At 48.5% G+C, this 19,906-nt stretch overlaps 1 long non-coding RNA gene across 1 annotated transcript; it reads right to left on the reverse strand.

Annotated features, from left to right (window-relative positions):
• Window positions 1–2,796: 2,796 nt before the first annotated feature.
• On the reverse strand, window positions 2,797–14,838 carry LOC132538629 (uncharacterized). Its single transcript, XR_009549979.1, has 3 exons — window positions 14,751–14,838; window positions 6,787–6,885; window positions 2,797–3,418 (listed from the first exon to the last, which is right to left on the reverse strand). It is a non-coding gene; the product is annotated as an uncharacterized LOC132538629 (long non-coding RNA).
• Between the last annotated feature and the right edge of the window lie 5,068 nt (window positions 14,839–19,906).

Consider the following 19,906-nt stretch of genomic DNA (forward strand, 5'->3'; position numbering starts at 1 on the left):
GAAGGGGACTGAATTTCACAAGGGAACTGGAGGTCTTTGCTCCTTTTTACTTTTTTAAAATAGGGTATCTGAGGAGCAGGATACCTTAATTATTGCCTCCAGGCTGGACTTGGTGCCAGCACTATGAATCCACTGCTCCTGGTGGCCATTTTTTCCATTTTATTGGACAGGACACAGAGAAATTGAGAGAGGAGGGGAAGACAGAGAGGGAGAGAAAGACACCTGCAGACTTGCTTCACTGCTTGTGAAGCCACCCCCCTGCAGGCAGAGAGCCAGGGGCTCAAACCTGGTTCCTTGCACGGGTCCTTGTGCTTAGTACTATGTGTGCTTAACTGGGTGTTTCACTGCCCGGTCACCCCAAATTGGCACTCCAGGCAAGGGATTCCATCCCTGCAGAAGCTGCAGAAGTTGCTCTTGCCCATACAGGGGTAGAGCACATAGTGTCACATCACACAAGCTCCATGTCCCCATCGCACTGTTTTGTCATTTGTCAATGAGAGCAACACCTGTCTCATGTGGCCCCGTTGAGGATCAGGTGGGAGTAGCCCCTGAGCACCTTGCCCTGGATTAGGATGCTGTCCCCGTGCTGCGGTCCAAGTGGGAGGTCTAACTGTGAACACTCGGGCAAATCCTTTATTTTTTAAAAATATTTATTTTCCTTTTTGTTGCCCTTGTTGTTTTTTATTGTTGTTGTTATTGATGATGTCGTTGTTGGATAGGACAGAGAGAAATGGAGAGAGGAGGGGAAGACGGGGAGAGAAAGACAGACACCTGCAGACCTGCTTGTGAAGTGACTCCCCTGCAGGTGGGGAGCCGGGGGCTCGAACCAGGATCCTTACATCGGTCCTTGAGCTTAGCGCCACCTGCGCTTAACCCACTCTGCTACCGCCCGACTCCCGGGCAAATCCTTTGTAAAGGAACAGAGGAGTTGGTGGGACAAGGTCCAAGGTCGGGGTGCTGGGTGCTATCCCCTATGTTTTGTGGTGGGGACCACCACAGAAGGTAGCTCTGTTTTACACACCCTTCCTCCCCTGGATATCTGTCTGAAAAAGACACATGGCACAGTCTCCCCCTGTGGAAGGCTAGCCCTGTTGGAAATGGCGAAATGTGAAAATTTTTTGTTTTGAGTCTTCCAGAACTTCCCAGTATGAATGCCCAAAGCTCAGCTAATGCCCACCTCCCACTTCTAGGCCTTTGCCGGGTCAGCTCAGGGCAAAAAACATCCCAGACCACAGGCTGTGCCATGAAGCACCACTCATTGTTTGCATCCCAGATCTCACTCTTCCTGAACACAGAGTCAACCTCCTACGTTCCGTCCCTCACTGTCCCAGTCCAAGCAGAAGTGCGCTTTGTTCCTTCTGAATGAGGACACGCCTCAAAGGAGAAAGTGCCTTTCTTCCTAGAGAAATTCCAGTTGTTGAATAACACTAGTCCCCCAGCCCCCAGTGCTCTGGATGTTGAAGAGGAATATGGTAGTTGAGGGGCCAAGCATTAGCACACCAGGTTAAATGCTCAGCGTACTAAGCTCAAGGACCCTTGCAGGGATCCCAATTCAAGCTCCTGGCTCCCCACCTGCAGGGACAACGCTTCACAAGCGGTGAAGCAGGTCTGCAGGTAGACGTCTTTTTGTCTCTCTCCCTCTCTATCTCTCCTCCTCTCTCAATTTTTCTCTGTCCTATCCAATAAAATGGAAAAAATGGCCACCAGGAGAAGTGGATTTGTAGTGCCGGCACTGAGCCCCAGCGATAACCCTGGAGGCAAAAATAAATAAGTAAGTAGGAAGTGGCAGTTGGAGCCAGGGGCTCCAACCTGGATCCTTGTGCTGGTCCTTGCACTTTGAGCCATGTGTGCTTAACCACTGTGCTAATGCCCATGCCCCAGAGTACATGTTCTTTTAAAAGCATATTTGTTTCATTTTTATTATTAGATAGAGACACCGAGAAATGAGAGGTAAGGAGGAGAAAGAGACAGGGAGAGGGGCCAGGGGGTGGTGTAACCAGTTAACTGCGCAGGTACTAAGCACAAGGACCCAGGTTTGAGCCCCAGCTCCCCACCTGCAGCAGGTCCACTTTACAAGTGGTGAAGCAGGTCTGCAGGTGTCTTTCTCTCCCTCTCTCTATCTTCCCCTCCTTTCTCCATTTCTCTGTCCTCTGTCTCCATCCAATATAATAGGGGGAAAAATGGATGCCAGGAGCAGTGCCAGCACCAAGCCCCAGGATGAACCTGAAGAGAGAGAGGAGGCGGGGGGACATAGAGACACCTGCAGGCCTGCTTCATCACTTGTGAAGCTTCCTCCCTGCAGGTGGGGATCGGGGGCCTGAACCTGGGTCCTTAAGTGCTATAATGTGATCGCATAAGCAGGCGCACCCCCACCCAGCCACTGACTATGTGTTCTCTACGCGTAGTTTCATGAGATCAGGGCTTCTGGCAGGAGCACTATCCTGATCGCTGGAACCTTTGAACTGATGACGTAAACCCTGGTGTGGCTGAAAACTGACCTGACTGGCCTTCCTGGTCAGCCCAGAGGAAAGAAGGAAGGACTCACGTCCTCCACAGGACTGTGCAGGGGGAGGGACTTTAGGGGCCACCGGGAGCAGCTAATTTTCCAGTCTGGTGGTGTTGGTTGTACCCTCTGTATGTGCTGACGTTGGGGAGAAACCCGATTTTGACGTCAGTTCCCATAGTACCTCTCATCTCCCCCTGACCTGTTAGAGGAATCCACAGCCTTCTGCTTCCAGCTATGTTCCTTCTCCCCTAAGCAGTAACACATGGAGTTTTCTTTTGTATTTATTTTATTTTATGCCACCGGGGTTATTGCTGGAATTCCGTGTCAGCAGTATGAATCTATCCACTTCACATCTTCCCTCCTACAGATAGGGAGCGGGGGCTTGAACCTAAGTCCTCGTGCCTGGTAATATATGCATGCGTTCAAGCAGGTGTGACACTGACCAGCCTTGGCCTTTGTCTCTTATTTCGCTTTTCCTCTCACCTGGAATAGGCCTTCTGCCCCAAGACATATGGACCTTCTGCCTAAAGAATGTGTGTAATTCCAGAGACACATGGACTCAGACATGGGCCTCACAGACAAGCATCCTGTATTTTTAAGTGGCCAGTGTGAGGCAAATCCTCCGGTCCTGATACTAGCGTCTGCTCTATGCCTGCCTTTCAACTCCACTGTGCCAGCTCTCAGAGCAGATGAAGTTCCCTCTCTCCCTCTAACACACAGAGCCATGTTTTCTTTCAGCCAGCAGGGTCTGCCACGCTTTCTTTCTTTGCCCTGTGCGGCTCCACCACGGTTATGTCCAGAATTCTCCTTGCTGTGCTTGTCTTTCTGCTGATAGCCCATCTGCAGAGTCCTTGGGTGCTTGGATCTCAGTTTCCACTATGTCCACAGCAGCTCATGCTCTCTGCCTGGAAGCTGGACAGAAAAAAAAAAAGAAAAGGAAAAAAAAAAAAAGATCCGTAAGTAACAGACCCTGGAAAGACACAGGCCTCCCTTTGGAGAAGTGCTTTGCGTGAGTGTGAGTGTCCAGAGTAGTTCTGGGCCAAGTGCAGGAAGTCCTCAGGGCTCAAGACGTGAGTCTTCAGGGGCTGGGTGTGGTGCAGCTGCTTGGGGACCTGGATTCCAGCCTCCAGCCCCCACATGCAGGGGAGGAAGCTTCATGGGTGGCAAAGCAGGGCTGCAGGTCTCTGTCTCGACCTCCTTTCCACTCTCAATTCTTTCTCTTATCCAAAATAAATAAATAAACAAAACGGAAAAAAGGAAGCTAAGTATTCAGCCATGCTGTCTCCCTCCCCTCTTCAAGTCACAGGCTCTAGGGGCTGACAGTTGAGGTTTCCGGTCCCTACTCCTCTACATATTTCTACCTACTCCAAAGGACACTGTGATTTCTTACTATTATTATTTTTAAAGATTTTTGTTTTGAAAACCTCATTATCTTGTGGTCCAGGGGTGGCGCAGTGAATGGAGTATTGGATTCTCAAGCATGAGGTCCCAAGTTTGGTCCCCAGCAGCACATGTACCAGAGTGATGTCTGGTTCTTTCTCTCCTCCTATCTCTCTCATGAATAAATAAATAAATTCTAAAAAAATTTCATTATCTTTATTTATTTATTAGATAGAGACAGCCAGAAATAGAAAGGGAAGGGGGGTGATAGGGAGAGAGACAGAGAGATACCTGCAGGTGGGGTCCAGGGGCTCAAACCCAGGCCCTGGAGCATTGTAACCTGTGCGCTCAACCAGACGTACCACCGCCTGGCCTCTTGAATTTTTCTTTATCTCTTTTGGTGTCTGTTACTAAATAGTTCCCCAATTTCCCTACCATGCTGGTGGCTGAATCTCCCTCCCCAACTCAACTATCTATCTATTTTATTTATTTATTTATTTATTATTGGATAGAGAAAGGAGAAATCAAGAAACAGGGAGAGATGGAGAGGGAGGGAGAGAGACACCTGCAGCCCTGCTTCTCCACTCGTGAACTTTTCCCCCGCAGGTGGGGACCAGGGGCTTGAACTTGGGTCTTTATGCACTGTAGTGTGTGCACTCAACTAGCTGAGCCACCACCTGGCCTCCCAACCTGTTCACTCCACATCTCACTTGACTAAACACTAATAAATGTACTCCAGCCTTGTCTGCTGACTTATTTTCACGGCCCTATGACTTGCACACCTTGTCTACCATTATCTCTGGCCATATGACTTCAAGGATGATGAGAGTGACCACAGTAGTAGCAGGAAGAGCAGGTGTCCTAATAGACCAATGGATTCTGAAGCACGAGGTTCTGAATTATGTCCCTGGTTTGAGCATGTGACTGAGTTATGCTCTGCTTCTCTCTTTGCTCTTCTGTCCTTCTCTCACTCACAGTTATAAATAAAATCTCTGGGGTGGGGGTGCACTTGGCTAAGCACACATAGTATGAAGCACAAGGACCAGTGCAAGGATCCAGGTTTAAGACTCCCAGTCCCCACCTGCAGGGGGACACGCTTCATAAATGGTGAAGCAGGTTTGCAGGTGTTTCTCTGTCTCTCTCCCTCTCTGTCTCCCTCTCCTCTCCATTTTTCTCTCTATCCTGTCTAATAAAGTGGAAAAAATGGCTGCCAGGAACAGTGGATTCATAGTGCGGACACTGTGCCCCAGCAATCACCCCGGAGGAAAAAAACAAAAAAAGAAAAAAATCTGTGTATAAGATAGCAGATAAGCCAGAAAAATAGTTACACTTGGATGGTGTGTTGCTTTGCAATCTGCATGACACAAGTGTAAGCCTGGCCCCAGTCTCCTCTCTCATCTCTCTCTCTCTCTCTCTCCCTCTTTGTCTCTGTATCTAGCCATATGGTCTGGATCAGTGAAGCCTCAGAGATAACAAAAATAATAATAATGAAAGATAGCAGATGCCACTTCTGGAGTTCAAGGGAAACACTCTGCCTTCTGGGATCTTCACAAGCTGATTAAATAAGTCAAACAACAATAGAAACACCAGGGAAGGGAAAATATTTCAGAAGGCAGGTACATGGAAGGAATGAAATGCAGGTGTCTCGCTTTTTCTCTGCCTTTCTTTCCCTTTCTACCTCTCTCTGTTTCTTACTCTCTATCACAGAATAAATGGCTGCCAATGTGTCCTGGAACCCAGAGCTCTGCTCTACTAGGGAAAGACAGAAACAGGTAGGGGGTGTGGATCCACCAGCCAACACCCATGTCCAGTGGAGAACCAAATGAAGCCAGACCTCTCACCTTCTGCACCCCATAAAAATCTTTGGTCCATACTTCCAGAGGGAGAGAAGTGACAGGGAAAGATGACCAGAGGGCTTGGAACCCCTGTTGCATTAGGACCCTGAACTTTTGTGCTCAGAAACCATTATTTTTGACCCATCACTGAGAGAGAAGAGTACACCTGAGGAAGTCAGGCCCTATTTTCCTTACCTGAGAGGGATGAAGAAAAAGGAAGGACACCTCCAAGTAGTAATAGGTGTAGGTGTGGCTTAAAAAGGAAGTGAAGGCGGGGCCTTAGACATGAATAAAAAGGATATCAGCTTCCAAATGGGGTGAGCTACCTTTGTCTGAATGGTGCATGTGCTCCTCTGGTGCATCTTTTTCATTGTTCTGGTAAAATGGTTAGAATGTCAGCGTAAAACAAGCAAAAAACAAACAAACAAACAAAAAACAAAACAAACCTACAAGGATTACTTAGAGGGGAAAAAAGCCTTTAACAATGGGATAAAAATCACTAATTTGAGTCTTATAACTATGAAGGTGGGGGAAGAGGAGGAGAATAGGAAGAAATTCTCATGGGATTCAGTGGAGTACTACTCAGCAGTTAAAAAGATTATGTTGTATCCTTGCGATAAAATGCATGGAACTGGAAGTGATTATGCTTAGTGAAGGAAGGAAGTGAAGAGCAAGATAATTTCACTCATGTGGAATATAGAGAATTGAAACATGTAAACTTGGAGGAAAATATGTAGCTAGATATAATCAACCTCTGGGGCCTTGAGAGACATAAGGAATGGTAGAGGCACAGAGCTTTGCTAGTGGGGGTTATGTGGAATTATACTCCTATGACCTTATAATCCTGTAAACCACTATTAAGTCATTCATAAAAATGTCATATAAGTGTCCTATTTAGGTCTTTCTACTTGCTTGCTGCACTTATTGAGCCAGTGCAGACTACTGTGCGCTTTTACTTTAAAGTATATAGCTCCCCCTAATTTATGGCTACATGTGCACATGTGCTTTATCTCATGGGCCCTGGTCCATATCTAGCTGCTGTGGCTTTGTAAGGAAGTGACCCACCCGGAATGGAATTGAAGAGTCCTGTGACGTAAGAAAGTTCTCACCGGAGTATTGGAGCCAAAGGGTTGACAGCCCAGGTCTGGCGTCTCTGGACGTAGTCTGAAGTGAAACATATCAAGGTGGTATTGGTTGCATTGACTTGGCAGACAACCTCACCAATGTGTCCTGGAACCCCACCTCCCCATAGCCCTGCCCCATTAGGGAAAGACAGAAACAGGCTGGGGGTGTGGATCCACCTGTCAACACCCATGTCCAGTGAAGAAGCAGTTATAGAAGCCAGAACTCCCACCTTCTGCTCCCCATAAAGAATTTGGGTCCATACTCCCAGAGGGATAAAGAATAGGGAAGTTTCCAATGGAGGGGATGGGACAGGGATCTCTGGTGGTGGGAACTGTGTGGAATTGTACCCCTCTTATCCTTCGGTCTTGTTAATCATTATTAAATCACTAATAATAATAATAATAATAATAATAATAATAATAATAATAATAATGTCTCCTTTCTTTTAAAATTATTATTTTAAAAATTATCTTTATTTATTTGTTAGAAATAGCTAGATAACAAGAGGGAAGGGAGTAATAGAGAGGGAGAGAGACAGAGACACCTGCAGCCCTGCTTCACCACTTGTGAAGCTTTCCCCATGCAGGTGGGGACCAGGGTCTTGAACTTGCACAATGTAACACGTGCACTCAGCCCCTTATTTTGTTTTTTAACTAGAATACTGCTCAGCTTTGGCTGATGGTGGTGCTGGGACAGGAAGTCTACTGCAACACCATTATGATATCTCCCCAGCCCTATTTATTTTATTTAGTTATTTTACAGAAAGGAAGATATCTAGAGAGAGACCAGAGCACTGCTCAGCTCTGGCAGATGGTAGGCCAGGGGCTGAACCTGGGACCTTGGAGCCTGAAGCACGTTAATCTTATGCTGTTTCCCAGCCCAAGATCTGCTTTCTAAGCAAGGTTACAAATGTGTTATATGGTGTTATTGAATATAGCCAGGGCCAGGAGGGAAGTCACTGAGGGAAGTCCAGTGCTGTAGTGCCCCTCCCCCACCTCTCCCTCTTTTTTTTTTTAATTTTATTTGTTTATTTATTTATTTATTCCCCTTTTGTTGCCCTTGTTGTTTTATTGTTGTAGTTATTATCGATGTCATTGTTGTTGGATAGGACAGAGAGAAATGGAGAGAGGAGGGGAAGACAGAGAAGAGGAGAGAAAGACAGACACCTGCAGACCTGCTTCACCGCCTGTGAAGCGACTCCCCTGCAGGTGGGGAGCCAGGGGCTCAAACCTGGATCCTTTTGCCAGTCCTTGAGTTTGGCGCCACCTGCGCTTAACCTGCTGCGCTACCGCCCGACTCCCTCTCCCTCTTTTTAATTATTTATCATTGAATAGAGACAGAGAGAAATCAAGAGGGGAGGGGAAGATAGAGAGGGAAAGAGACAGAGAGAGAGAGACACCATCAGCCCTGCTTCAACATTCATGAAGCTTTCCTCTGCAGGTGGGGACCAGGGGCTTGAACCCAGGTCCTTGTGTACTGTGATGTAAGCTCTTAACCAGGTGTGCCATCACCTGGCCTCCCTCCTCCCTCTGTGTTTCTCCATCTGAGTGAAAGAGCTTCCTGGAGTGATGAACTTAAACAACTGTGGCACCCCAACTCACAGAGACTTTCTGCTGGCCTGGAGACAGCTACAGGACACTCTCACACCTGCTCTGCTCTATTCCTGGGAGTTTGCACCTCCCCACTCCCTTCACCTGTTCCCCTCCTCCCACACTGGCAATCTCCATTTCCTCCTCAGCATTTCTTCTTTTCTTTGTGATAACAGCTATTCTAACAGGCGTAAGGTTCATTGTGATTTTTTTTATTGCCACTAGGGTTAAGGCTGGGGCTTAGTGCCTGCGCAATGAACCCACAGCTCTTACGCTTTTTCTTTTTAATATTTTCCTTTTGATAGAGACAGAGAGAAAATTAGCATGGAAGGGGGGAGATAGAGAGGAAGCAAGAGGGGCCAGGTGGTGGTGCACCTGGTTTAGTGCACTTGTTACAGTGCACAAGGACCCAGGTTCAAGCCCCTCATCCCCACCTGCAGGGGGAAAGCTTCATGAGTGGTGAAGCAGGGCTGCAGGTGTCTCTGTCTCTCTCCCTCTCTGTTACCCTTTCTTTCTCAATTTATCTCTGTCTTTATCTAATAAATAAAATTTAAAAAGGGAGGAAGCAGGAAAGAGAGACACCTGCAGCCGTGCTTCACTGTTTGTGAAGCATCTCCATAGCAGGTAAGGATTGGGGGCTTGAACCGGGGTCCTTGCTCATGGCAACACGTGCACTCTACTGGGTGTGTCAATGGCTGATCCCTCACAGTTTGGAATCACATTTCCCTGATGATCAGGGATGTTGGGCCCCTCTCCACATGCCTGCTGGCCACTTAGACATTTTCATATCTTCTTTGAAATAATAGATTATTTTCAGATGCTCTTCTTTTCTCTTAAAAGAATTCCTTGCTCCCTTGTTGCTCTTGAGTTGTATGATTTCGTCACGCATCTTGGCTATTGAGATGTGAGTTCTATTTTTTCTCTGGCCTGGCAGGTGCTCTTGCTTTTTTTTTTTTTTTTTTTTTTTGTATGGGCTTCCTTTATTGCGCTTTTTCCCCTTGGATCTAGTCCCACTTGTTTATTTTTCCTGCTTGGGTCCATCTTGGCAGACAATTCACAAGTGTTTAAGCGTGTGTGGAGTTTCCACCATCTGTATGTGACGCACACTCAAGCTGGAACTGGAACCTTCAGGGTTTGTATGTGTGTGTGTGTGTGTCTGTGTGTCTGTGTGTCTGTGTGCCTGTGTCTGTATCATACACTGTAGTGTTTTCCCCAGGGCCCTGCCCCACTAGGGAAAGACAGAAACGGGCTGGGGGTGTAGGTCCACCTGCCAACACCCATGTCCAGTGGAGAAGCAATTACAGAAGCCAGAACTCCCCCCTTCTGCACCCTATAAAGTATTTGGGTCCATACTCCCAGAGGGATAAAGAATAGGAAAGCTTCCCATGGAGGGGATAGGACAGGGAACTTTGGTGGTGGGAACTGTAGGAATTATACCCCTGTGATCTTATAATATTGTTCATCACTATTAAATCACTAATAAAAATTTAATAAAAGGAGGGTCAGGCAGTAGCACAGCGGGTTAAGTACACATGGCACAAAGTGCATGAACTGGCATAAGAATCCCAGTTCAAGCCCCTGGCTCCTCACCTGTGGTGGGGTGTCACTTCACAAGTGATGAAGTCTGCTGGTGTCTATCTTTCTCTCCTCCTCCCTGTCTTCCCCTCCTCTCTCAGTTTCTCTCTGTCCTATCCAACAACAAGGACAGTGATGACAAAACAATAATTATAACAACAACAGTAAACAACAAGGGCAACAAAAGGGGAAAAGTAGCCTCCAGAAGCAGTGGATTCGTAGTGCAGGCACCAAGCCCCAGCAATAAACCTGGAGACAAAAAAAAAATGTAAAAAAATTTTAAAAAGAAGAAAATTTGAGAGTGAACGCAGCAGGCGAAGAAGAGAAAGATAGAAAGAGGAAGCTAATTTCTGGAGAACATTTTGAAGATGTCACAGAGCCAAGACCAGTGCCTGCTGACTCCAGGTTTCTGACTGTTGTTTTTTTTAACGTGTCCTGTCCTCACTTGCTATCTGGCTTTCCTGTTACTTCCAGATGAATATATATTTGTGAAGAAAGGAGAGGATAGAGAGGGAGTGAGACAGGGACACCTGCAGCACTGCCCCCCCCCGCCCCCCCAGCTTCTCTCTTGCAGGTGGAGACTGAGGGCTTGAACCAGGTCTTTCCATGTGGTCATGTATGCACGGCTTCACTAGGGGCACCCGGCAGCCCCTACACTATAGTTACATAAAGTGTGTTTCTTGCTGCATGGCTGGCTAGGGCATACTTGTATGGTCAGACACCTCGGCATGCCTTCCACAATGGCAGGATGTTCCTTTACCCACCAGTATCATATCAAAGCTGTAATTAATCTGTAATTACTTTGAGGGTTTCCCAACTTGATCTGAGGGAATGGACAGTGCCCAAGTCACTCCTGTGGCTGGGAAATGAGCTAAATGCCTGTGGGCTGAACTTTCTGACAGCTCCTCCGCCCCCCCCCCCCCCCACACACACAGAGTGGGCTGTGCCTGCCCTCAGCAACGGGGCCAGGAAGGGGCCAGCCCTAGAGTGATGATGGTCGACAGAATTTTGGGATGGTCTTCTTCATTAGGAAAAACAAACAAACAAACAACAACAAAAACAAGAAAACATCATAAACAAAAGCTAACATAGAAGCAATGTAAAGAATCCCTTCCCACAGCACAATTTAAAACAGAGATTTGAGACCACAAAGCCCAGGAGTATGACACATTCTCTTTTTTATTTAACACTTACCCAACATGCCTCTGCAGTGCCATGTCTAAATTTAATATGACTTGTAATCCCACAAAGATACTCAAATTCATCTGGGTTCTGGCCTCTGTAGGGATGTTCCACATGCCTTTAAAAGCCGATGTGGTGGTATGGTGAGCCTCCTCATTGTGTAACCAGACTCCTCTGATACTACAACAATGACTTATTGATGAGTGAGTGTAGGAGTTTTGTCACTGGGACACTTGCTTCTCCAGGCAATTCTCTGCGTTGGTGGGAGATTTGTGTGCCACTTTGCTGGAACCAACAATTCTTTTTTCTTTTCTTTTTTTTTTTTTAAAGACAAGATGCATCAGTTACAAAGAGGCACAGATTCACCACAGAATTCATCACCTGTGTGACAACACTCACGGCTGTGTTGGCACAAGACTCTGTCTCTTTCTGTCTCAGATGTTGCAAATGGGGAATGAACACAGAACTTTGTGGATGTGTGATACTTCCCCCTGACCAACTTGTGTCTCTGTGTATGTGTGTATGTGTATGTGTGTGTGTGTGTGTGTGTGAGAGAGAGAGAGAGAGAGAGAGAGAGAGAGGACACTAAAGCACTATTTCACCAAATTTTGGAGTTTCCCAGTCCCTTGGTTTTTGCTGTCCGGTGTGGTGCTGGAGATGAAACCCAGGGCTTCACTTAGAATCAGGCATGTGCTGCACCTGTCAAGCTATCTCCAAATTCTGATAGGTTTGTTTCTTTGTTTCTTTTTTTTTATTATCTCATTTATTTATTGGATACAGACAACCAGAAATCAAGAGGGGAGAGGGTGATAGAGAGGAAGAGAGGCATAGGGACACCTGCAACACTGCTTCACTGCTTGTGAAGCTTTACCCCTGCAGGTGGGGACTGGGGACTTGAACCCAGGTCCTTGTGCACTGTAACATGTGCACTCAATCGGGTGCACCACTACCTGGCCCCTAGGCTTGTCTCTAGAATTTCCAGACACAGTGTCCTATATTTTTGTGATATATATAAATATTCAACAGCAATCATTCTTCTAACAGGAAAGGGTGTTCCGGTCAGATCTGGATGAGAATCGATTTTTCTACCCGTGATTTTACTTATTTGATTACTAGGAGAACTCCCTGCTGGATAGCTTCTGGCTAAGTATATGTCAAACCTTTTCTCCTCCCTTCTCTCAAGCTTCTTTCTGGCAGTGGGTGCTATAAGCTGTTCACACCCTCAAAGACTCCTGATGCTGGCCTGTGTGGGGGGAATGTTCTGAGAGCCATGCCTGCCCCGGGGTGGCTGGAGATAACGTCTACTCAAGGAACGGACTATAGGGATAGGGATATAGCTCAGCTTGCTAGAGTGTCATCTTGCATGCCTGAGGCTCCAGAAGTCCCAGGTTCTGTCCCCGGTACCACCATAAGTCTGAAATGAGTAGTGCTCTGAGTCTCTTTCTCTCTCTTTATTTCTCTTTTGCTCTCATAGTATTTTTTTGGTTCACACAAAGACGGTGAGCTTAAATATAAATGCATAATAATGTAAATGTGTAAGTTAAGTATTCCCCCTACTAGATGTTCTCTGAGCTAGCTCTCTCAGACCCTCAGGTATTCTCCAACTTGGGGAAGTTAGGCAGAGGAGAGGCTGTCATGGAAAGACAGAGGCTTGAGCCAGTTATAGTTCAACTAAAAGAATACTTTGCACATCTGACAGAGACATCTGGGGACTGGGTAGTGGCTTATCCACTGCACAACTTACTATGCACAAGGACCTGGGTTCCAGTCCCTGACCCCACCTACAGGAAATTTCACGAGCTGTGGAGCAGTACTGCTGGTACTTGTCTTTATATATTCTCTCTTTTTTTCTTGATCTCTATCAGAATAAAGGAAAGCGCAAAGGTAAAAAAAAAAAAAAAAAAAAAAGGTTGCCAGGAGCAGTAGAATCATTATGCAGGCACTGAGACCCAGGACAGTTCTGATGACAACAAAAAGCAAAACAAAGGGGCCTGGTGGTGGCGCACCTGGTTGAGTGCACATGTTACAGTGCACAAGGACCCGGGTTCGAGTCCCCAATTCCCATCTGTAGGGGGAAAGTTTTGTGAGTGATGAAGCGGGGCTGCAGGTGTCTTTCTGCCTCTTTCCCTCTCTATCTCCCCTTCCCCTCTCAATTTCTGACTGTCTCTATTTATTATGTCTCTGATTTTCCTTAATTATCTTCAAATAAATGAAGATAATTAAGGAAAATTAAAATAAAAAAGAAACAAATCAAATGAAAGCAGGTGGCAGTAGGGACATATTTCTCTGATGCTTCAGGCCTGCAAATGTGAGCTCTGTCCCCACCCCACCCCCACCTCCTTATTCCTCAAAAGCCCCCTTGAAGACAGATAATGACATACCGTTCCAGGTCCACGCTGAGGATTAGAGAGAGGATTATGGGCAGGGCCCTACACAAGTTTCTGCTAGCTATTGTTCTCACCCAGGGTCACAGGGTCCAGAGGGTATGGCTCCACTGGACCCAGGCTGCCCTTTACTAGCGGAGGGTGTACTCTGCCTCCCCCCTCTTTCCCCCAGGAGTGAGCTGAACCCCAGCTTCTGAAATCAAGCCATCTTGTAGAAGCCTGCCTGGCTACCCCTCCTCTCTGCTGGCTGCCAGGGGATTAGAGGGAGCCAGGGGATTAAGGGTTCATTTTGCTACAATCTCCCCAACAGACAGACAGAACCCTTCCTGGAGGCCTGTCGCTCGGCCAGGCAGCCCCTCTGCTCACTGATGTTTCAGTGGATGGAGAAGCCCCTGTCCCCACCCGGAGCTGCACCCAGGACATGACTGAACGTTAGAGAAGATCGCCTTTGCATCTGATTGAGACCTGGGGCTTTTCCCAGATCTAGGGAGCAGGTGCCTGGCTGCCTCTAGCTGACGCCATCGCCAGCAGAACAGGGTGCCTGCACTTCACAGCTCCACCTGGCAGGATGCCAATTTGCCTGGGATCACGGCCCACCCCTCAGAGCACCACCCTGGTCCTGGGTCTGATGCTGAGCAGTACCCTTCTGTGCCCCTCGTGGGGACGAACCAAGATTCCTCTGGAAGCGTAAGCACTGAGCCCAGCCCGCACACCATCCAGTCTGTTTACCTTTTCTCTCTCCCTCCTACCCTCAGAATCAACTCTCTCCCAGTCACCTACAGGCCCCGCCTGTACTCTCTCCCACCCGCCCTCAGGCCACCAGACCCCGCCCTCTCCTCCCCACCCTTGGGCCCCGTCCTCTCCCGCCTGCCCTCAGACCCTGCCCTCTCCCACCCACCATCGGGCCCCGCTCTCTCCCACCCACCCTAAGGCCCCGCCCTCTCCCACCGACCCTAAGGCCCCCCCTGTCTCCCACCCACTCTAAGGCCGCGCCCTCTCCCACCCACCCTAAGGCCCCACCCTAAGGCCCCACCCTCTCCCACGAACCCTCAGGCCCCGCCCTCTTCCACCCCCCCCTTCTGCCTCTGGTGGGCTTTGACTGTCCTTCTGTCTCTCCATGGTGATGACATTTTGGTCACCTTCCCTCCCTTCTCCAAACCCTAGCTGTACACACCAGCAGGGGCTTCACTGGGTAGAGCACACATAGAACCATACAGGAAAACCCTGGTTCAAGTCCTGTGCCATCATCTGGAAGCTGCTGCAAGGGCTTCCTGAGCAGTAGAGGTGCTGTGGTGCCTCTCCTTCATTCAGTCTCCCTCTCTGCCTCTCAGCCTCTACCTAGAGGAAAGAAAATAGACCTGCGGGAGTGGTGGAAATAGACAGGCACCAAGCCCCAATTGATTAATTCTGGTGGCAAAATAAAATAAAATAAACTCTTTGAAAACACTACCCTGGTGGGGCCAGACAATGGCGCGCCTGGTTGAGCCCTCACATTGCAGTGTGCAAGGACTGGGGTTTGAGCCTCTGGTCCCCACCTGCAGGGGGAAAACTTTGCAAGTGGTGAAGCAGGGCCGCAGGTGTCTCTCTGTCTCTCTCCCTTTCTGTTTCCCCCTCCTTTCTCAATTTCTCTCTGTCTCTATCCAGTAATAGTAATAATAATGAAACAAAAAGCTCAACCCTTGCTGAAGTCCCACCTGCTCCTTTACAGACCCCTGCTGGCTGTAAGAGAGTCATCTGGAAGACTGTCTTTTCCCAGGGTGGGAATCTCAGCCCCCTACCTCTAAGGAAAGAGCAGCCCTGTGGGATCGGGGAAGCTGACTCAGGGGTCTGTCCTGCTCCCTGCCCACCCTCCCCAAGTATTTTTGGAGATTTTTTTTTGTGTGTGTAGACATTCTCTTAAAATATTTTTATTATCTTTATTTATTGGATAGAGAAAGCCAGAAATAAATAATAAAAAAAAAACACTTGTGAAGCTTTCCCCCTGCAGGTGTGGGCTGGGGGGTTGAACCTGGGACCTTGTGCACTGAAACATGTGCACTCAACCAGGTGCACCCCATCCCCTGTCCCTGTGTAGATATTCTGAAAGGACGAAATCCTTCTAAGCCCACCAAAGGTTCCATGGTTGCCACCAGGAGCCATGGGAACTGGGGCCCCCTCCCTTGGCTGTGGCTTCCTGTGTCCTTGCAGGCCAGGTTCTGCCCCTGCTCATGGGAGCAGCTCCAAAAAGAGTCTCAGTTACGGCTGCCATAACTGAAGGAATCTTGGGGGTCTTTCTTGGGACTCAGCCCAGTGGGTGGCAGATAGCTATCAAGGTGGAGAATCACAGAGATTCCAGAGACTCAGTCAGTTGTCAGACACAGTGAGTGTTCAGTGGAGCAAGCAGACAGAGAGGCCCTGGGTCTGGGCCCTTCCTTGTAGTTTTATGGTAGGTCCAGGTTTGGAGTGAGTTACCCTGAAGAGAGGACATACGTGCTGAGGAAGCTGCTTTCTCAGGCCCCCCAGCCCCTCTCCAGCTCTGTGTGAGCTGGTCCTGATTCTGTGGCCTCCTGCAGATGGAGGGGAGACAGCAGTGCAGCTCTGAGGCCTCCCAACCCCCCCCCCCACTCCAGGCTGTGTGGTGACAGTGCAGGGGTGGGTGGGTGGGGTGATAGGATAGGGAGAAATTGAGAGGGGAAGGGGAGATAGGGAAAGAGACAGAGACACCTGCAGACCTGCTTCCCCCTTCACTGCTTGTGAAGCTTCCCCCTTGCATGTAGGGACTGGAGGCTTGAACTTGGGTCTTTGCACATGTGTGTGCTCTAGCCAGCCTGCCACCTCCCAGCCTCTTAGAGTTCTTTTAAAAAAGAGTTTATTTATTTCTTTCTTCTCTTTTTTCTTCTTCCTTTTCCTCCTATTTCTCTCCTCCTCCTCTTTTTCTCTTCCTTCTTCTCCTCATCCTCCTCCTCCTTCCTCCTCCTATTTTCCTCCTCCTTTCCTCTTCCTCTTTCCTCTTCTTTCTCTCCTCCTGAGTGGAGACCTCAGTGCCTTACAAATCCACTGGTCCAGGTAGCCTTTTATTTTTTTCTTCTTATATTTGATATGTCAGAGAAATTGAGTGGAGAGGTGGAGGTAGAGAGGGAGAAAGAAAGAGAGATATCTAAAGACCTGCTTCACCACTCATGAAAATTCCAACCCCTGTAGGTGGGGTCCAGGGGTTTGAACTTGGGCCCTCATCCTTGATAATGCATGATGTGTGTGCTCACTGGATATGCCTCCCACCCAGTCCTTCCCTCTGAATCTTCAAGAATGGTCTGTTGTCCACAGTGACCCTCCACTGTGGGCACTGGTACATTCACTCTCTGGGTATGGGCACAGAAAGTCTTCTGCTCTGGACACTGTGCGTTGTCTGGGTGTAAGCTAGTGTGCTTGCATCATGTACTATATACATGTGGGACTCTGTGCTGTGTATGCATCATGGGTGTGGATATGTGCAGGCTCATGCTTTGTGTGTGCTGCTGTGCTTATGTGTGTCTGTGTGTCTCTGTGTGCTGTGGTAAGCGTGTTCCTCCACCTCCCATAGAGTGAAGTTGTGGGCTGATACATTTGGCAGAGACCTGTATGCCACCGCCACCAAATACTCGGGCTCCGTCTTGCTGCAGAAGGTCAGTGGCCTCCTCCCGGAGCCGTCCTCCACAAGGGAGATAAGGAGACCTCCAGAATCCCCAGATTTCTGTGCTGTCCCGCATGTCAGCCAGTCTGACACAGGGCCAGGCTGTGGGGCTGTCCCCTGGTTGACTGAAGCAAGTGTCATTCTCATCCCTGGGGAAGTGTGTACTGTGGTGAGATGGGGAAAAAGAGGTGGATGTGCAGCCTGCCAGCAGTGCTTGCAGAGTTGGGGGAGGTGCGGTGAGTGTAGCAGGAGCTACCATGGTGATCACAGTAGGTGTAAGGGTCCATGGTCCTCTACAAAGTGAGCTTCCCCAGCCTCCGGATCCCAAGACCTGCAGCCATGCCCCAGGGAGCGGCAGTTTTCATGAAGCCCCAAGTCCAGGTCTGAGCCTGAGTCATGGTCCCAGTTGTCAGGGGGACTAAGTGCCAGCACCCCACTTGCTGGTCTGTTCATTGCTTCATGAGCAAATCAACACCTGGTCTGTGCCCCCCCTTTTTTTTTCTTATCTTCAAATTTTATTTATTTATTTTCACCATTTTAAAGAATTTGTTATTCATAGTGGTTCACAAGATTGTAAGGGTATAGGGTATAGTTTCTTTCTTTCTTTCTTTTAAGTTATTTTTAATTTTTAATTATTTTCATCAGTCCCATCACCAAAGGTCCCCATCTCAACCTCATGGATCACCAGTCTAATTCTTCCACAGTCTTGGAAATAGGATGACATGTTGTTTTTTCACATTCCTATACTCTATTCTCTATATTCCACGTATGAGTGAAGCCATCCTGTAGCTGTCCTTCCTCTCCTGACTTGGTTCACTGAGCATCATCTTCTCCAATTCCATCCACTGTATCCCAAAGAACACAATATCATCTTTTTTTATAGCTGCATACTACTCTGCTGAGTATATGTCCCAAAACATTTTTATCCAGTCATCTGTCAAAGAGCATTTTGGATGTTTCCAGGTTTTTGCTATTGTGAATAAAGTCCTTGTAAACACAAGGGTGCATGTATCCCTTAGAATGCCGGTATGTGGCCACCCTGCAGCCCCTGCACTGTCCCCCCCAACCTGTCACCCTCTGTCTAGAGGAGAGGGGTAAGCTGGGAGGTCACTCCCTGAATTTGGCTCCAACAGAGCTTGGTAGCAATGACACGTCCGACCCATTGTCCACTCACTATGTGAAAGCATTCTCTAAGCTCCTGCATACGAGAGCCTTCGCCAGCAGCACACACACAACACAGCTTATAGTTGAGAGAACTGACTGAGTAGGGCCTGGGCACTGACACATCTCATGGGGCACACACTACAGTGTATGAGGACCTGGGTTCAAGCCCCTGCCCCACCTGCAGGGGGAAAGCTTCACAAGTGATGGAACAGGGCTGCAGGTGTCCCGCTGTCTCTCTCCCTCTCTGTCTCCCTCTTCTCTTTCAATTCCTGTTTATCACATCAAATGAAAGGAAGGGAAAATGAAAGAGGAAAAATGGCTGCTGGGGCTTGTGGATTCCCAGTGATAACCCTGGTGGTGATCACAATATTAAAAAAAAATTTAATGAGGATCTGGGTGGTGGCACATCTGGATGAGCACATGTATTACAATGTTCAAGGACCTGGGTTTGAGGCCCCAGGACCCACCTACAGGGGGAAAGCTTTGCAAGCGGTGAAACAGTGTTGCAGGTGTCTCTATGTCTCTCTCCCTCTCTACCACCCCTTTCCTTCTCAATTTCTGGCTGTCTCTATCCAATAAATAAGGATAATTTAAAAAAATTTTAAAAGAGAAAGAGAACTGATTGAGTAGCTTGCTTGAGGTCACATGACCAGTTGGTTTTCAGCTGGGACACTAGGTATGGACAATGATACACTGGGGGTGGTATTGTGTTCCACAGATCCAGAGAGTAAGATCCAACCCACTTTTTTGAACTCTGCTTGGTAGCTGACAGTGCCCTCAACATCTGGAGGTCTGCAAAGACCGTGAGAACTGAGGTCTGCACAGTTACGAACAGGTGTACACAGCCCCAGGGAGGCAGCAAAGAACAGACGTGTCAGGGAGAGGTCCTGCCCCAGGTCTTGCTGCTGGCTGTGTAACCATGGTTAGGTGGACTGACCTCTCTGAACCTCAGTCTGTATCTTTGTGAGGACCAGCATGAGCCCAGAGCCACTGGCTCAGAAGGGATGCTTACTAAGGGGTAGCTCTTGTTGTCAGTGGGAGCTGTGCCAGGCATGGCAGGTCCAGCTTCCTGAGCAGAGAGGATGCAGGCTCCCTCGGCCACAGCAGGTGACCACAGGCTCTCCCACTTCTGAGCAGAAATATAAGGACGTGGAGCCCAGTCTGGGCATTGAGGAGGTGAATGGTCTGGAGCTGGTGAGGAAGTTCTCCGAGGACATGGAGACCATGCTGCGCAGAAAGGTGGAAGCTGTCCAGGTACCACAGGGCCTGTGGCCAGGGAAGACTCCTCCCCAGGCCCTGAGACTCCTCCCCAGGTCTGAGACTCCTCCCTAGGTCTGAGACTCCTCCTCAGGTCTGAGACTTCTCCCCAGGTCATGGGACTCCTCCCCAGGCCCTGAGACTCCTCCCCAGGTCTGAGACTCCTCCCCAGGCCCCAAGACTCCTCAGCAGGTGAGACTCCTCCACAGGTCACGGGACTCCTTCTCAACACATATGTGCTCAACCAGGTGTGCCACCAC

The sequence above is a fragment of the Erinaceus europaeus genome, chromosome 5 (genome assembly GCF_950295315.1).
Source record: "Erinaceus europaeus chromosome 5, mEriEur2.1, whole genome shotgun sequence".
Taxonomy (NCBI): Eukaryota; Metazoa; Chordata; class Mammalia; order Eulipotyphla; family Erinaceidae; genus Erinaceus; species Erinaceus europaeus.